A 3,375-nucleotide genomic window follows, 5' to 3' on the forward strand; every position below is an offset into this window, starting at 1 on the left:
ATCATTAATTTTTGCAATTCTGCCATAACTTTTCTCTCTCCTCTCAACCGAACTTTCTCACTCCATCTTTCCTTTATCTCATTTTCCTCCATTGAAGGATCTTCTATGCTTTCCCCTCCATTGTTGAAGCAGCTTGCGTAGGTAATTTGTTTAACAATCATCTCTATTTCATTTCATTGTTTTTCATCCAATCTTCTTTCATTTTGATTTTTCGACAGAGATGAATTGTTCATGGACGTGCCTTTTAAGCTTGCTCCTTCATTGATTTAAAGCTGCTTCTAAGGTTAGAATTTTTTCTAGAATATGTACACTAATTAGGTTCGTATACTTCGTAATTTAGTTTATATGTGTTGGATGAATTGGGTTTTTTTTTGGTCTTGCATGCGTCAACTCCAACCTCTTAACTTCACAGATTATCTATTATTTGGTAGAAAAATCACTATCAAGCTAATTGTAGAGAGGAGAACTAAAGAAGTGAAACAATTCAACCTCGGACGAGTTGATTGATGGATGACTTGGACAATGACTCGGGAAGACAGTCGAACAACTTCATAGGACTGGATCCATGGCCTCCACTCTCAATGTCTAAGCACCATCTTTCACCTTTTTTTTGTGATTTTTAATTATTTTTTTTTACTCCTAATTTTCTCTCTCTTCGCTCAAAAAAACGTCCCAATTAGTCGTTTACTCTGCATGCAAGCTTTGCAAATACCTGTTTTTGGGTTTTAGATTTGAAATTCTGGGTTTTGATCTGGAATTACGGGTTGTTATAAGGTGAGACGTGTATCAGTGTTCGTATTTAGCAAATCAATGTTCGATTTCTACATGTATCAATGTGAGATCCTTTTGGTAAGTATTTGTCCTCAATTTCAAAATTGGGTTTTTCTGGGTTACAAAATCACAAAATTCCAAGTTGATCAATACCCAGGTTCAATTCCATTGCCCATATTGTAATTTTGTTACTATGTTTTATTTAAATGCTTATACTGCTTATAATGATGTTATCTGGGGTACTTCTGAGTTGGTTTCTGGGGCTCGGATTGATGTAATGGTTGAGGTAATATAACTCATTATTGTGTTTTAGATTGAGTGCATTACTGTATTAATTTTCCTAATTATGTGTATTTTTTGTCTAGGTGAATGTAGGAATGAAGAATAATGATGAAAATCCAACGTGGTTTGGTGCCGAAGTTTTAAAACTGGTAGGATTTTGAATTTATGTGTGTTTGAGTTCATGCTTTTATGAATAGAATTGTTGTAATGTCATTTTCTTCTTGCTTATCAGTACATATTTCTTTGAATATAAATCCTTTTTGTTGTCACGATGATACATTGATACTAGATAGAAATATAAACTTGTATTGGGTGTTTTTAAGTTGTGTAGTTTTTGAAATATTTAGTATCATGCCGATGGTTGAAGTTATGTTCTGCAGGCGTTGGATGGTTCAATTGGAAATGTCTTAATTCTTGTGAATTTGTGATGTACTGTCTTGTACTTTGATCCCATTTCGTGGACATAAAAATCTCAGAAATTGAAATACTATTATAGGGTATTAGGAGAAGTATATGTTGCTTGTTTCTTTTGAAATTTTATTATTCCATTAAGTCAATTCTTGATTAGAGCTATGTTTATTCCAAATGTAATCATGTAATGTGCTCCTTGTTATCTTCTTAGCTAATAATTCCCTTTACAGTAGTGTATAGGATCAGGGTGAGAGCCTTATGTTTTTTTATTTGCTATTTTTATTGTCAGCTTTCTTGTCTTGAATAGTTATCAGGGTTTTTTGATGGTAAATTCTTAGTACGATCTGCCATAAACCTCTGAAGGTGGATGTCCATGCTGCGTCATCGGCTATTAAATCACTAATTGAAGCTTGTTCTGGGTCATTGGAAGAGCTTACGGAAAAAAGTGTTCAATGGATTTTTTTATTGCAATTTATGGATTATATTATCATCACATTATTTAAATGAAACTACAACTTAGAATGTTTAGTCTTTTATTTGTTGAAATGAGATTTTGGTCACTAGCCATTTGTCATCAATCTCAAACATTTTTATTCATGATGGAGCTGTTGGATTATCATCGAGGTATTTTGCAAAAGTCCGTGTGATAAGTGATAGTCCATCAGCTTTACTCTCACTTTCAAATGTTCTTTGGAGTTCCCCAACTCGTGCAGCTTCGCATGATACCTGCCCTATAACAACATATGTTGTGTTTATAAGGTGTGTTAATATAGACTTAGTCAGAGCATTCCACATGGAATTCTTGGATTGTTCTACTGATGTATAATAGTGGAATACATGTACATGACTGCCTGTAGTTTGAAGGATTATTTTCTGTTAATAAATTAACTAAATTTGACAATAAGGCTTGCCAATGATGGACGCAGTAATGCTGTTGGTAAATGTGAAGAAGATCTCACTTCTGTAGTCAGTGGTATGATCTTCTCTATCGAACTCTATAACTTGACTATGAAGTGTTTTCATTGAAATTTTTCGGCAGTAATTGATAAGAATTCATCAACTGCTGTTATCTTGTTCATTAGTTTTGCTATATTTGGTTGCTCTGTTATATTTGTATTTGGCTACCCCACTGTAATATTAGGTCCTTTAGTGTTCAGAGTTCTTGTCAGACTTTTTGGGTTAATACTCTAAGGTAGCAACTGCAGCTCATTGCTTCAAGTGTAGCGATTACTATTGTAGACATCTACTTTTGGCCTCTTGTCCCGACAGGAAGTACAATGACGATAAATAAAACCATCTTCGTGTTGGATCAAAGTGAAGAATACTAATGGAGAACTGGTTAAGCCACAAAACACAAAAGAATAGTCCGAATTAAAGATAAAAGCCAAAACAAGGGTCCAATTAACTAAACCCTATCATAATTAGGCTTAAGCCCGTGCTTAAAACCCAATAATGACGGATTTAGGAGTGCCTAGGTTAAATTTAAATACTGCTGCAGAAAAAGCTGCGCGCTTCTCAAACAGTCGCGCTGGACTGCCGAGCGCAACTAATTCAGTTGTGCACGACACCCAGTGCAGCCTCCAAAGTTGCGCTGTTGAAGATTCTGAATTATACGAAAAATATAGAATCGAATCTTATAATAAAGTCGCGCGCAAGACAATTAGTTGCGCTGCCCATACCAACGCAACCCAATCACTTGCGCTAGGATGTCGCGCGTAACTCATCCTGTTGCGCGTGTCACCTGCTGCGGCAGAATGCTCGTTACCCTAAACCTAATCATTCCCTATAAATAAGAGCTTAAACCGAGGCTTAAAACACAGAAAATAACCTAAAACTCTGGCGAAATACTTGTGAACTTATGCAACCTAGCCCCTCTTATCCTAAATACTCACCCCTTTTGATATTTTGTTA

At 35.4% G+C, this 3,375-nt stretch overlaps 1 long non-coding RNA gene across 1 annotated transcript; it reads left to right on the top strand.

The window, feature by feature from the left end:
- The first annotated feature begins 270 nt into the window (after positions 1-270).
- LOC145630676 (uncharacterized) lies at positions 271-1,910 on the top strand. The gene is made up of 3 exons (XR_014112172.1): positions 271-928; positions 1,137-1,202; positions 1,828-1,910. It is a non-coding gene; the product is annotated as an uncharacterized LOC145630676 (long non-coding RNA).
- Positions 1,911-3,375: the final 1,465 nt, after the last annotated feature.

This window comes from Chenopodium album, chromosome 5 (assembly GCF_948465745.1).
Source record: "Chenopodium album chromosome 5, dcCheAlbu1.1, whole genome shotgun sequence".
NCBI lineage: Eukaryota > Viridiplantae > Streptophyta > Magnoliopsida > Caryophyllales > Amaranthaceae > Chenopodium > Chenopodium album.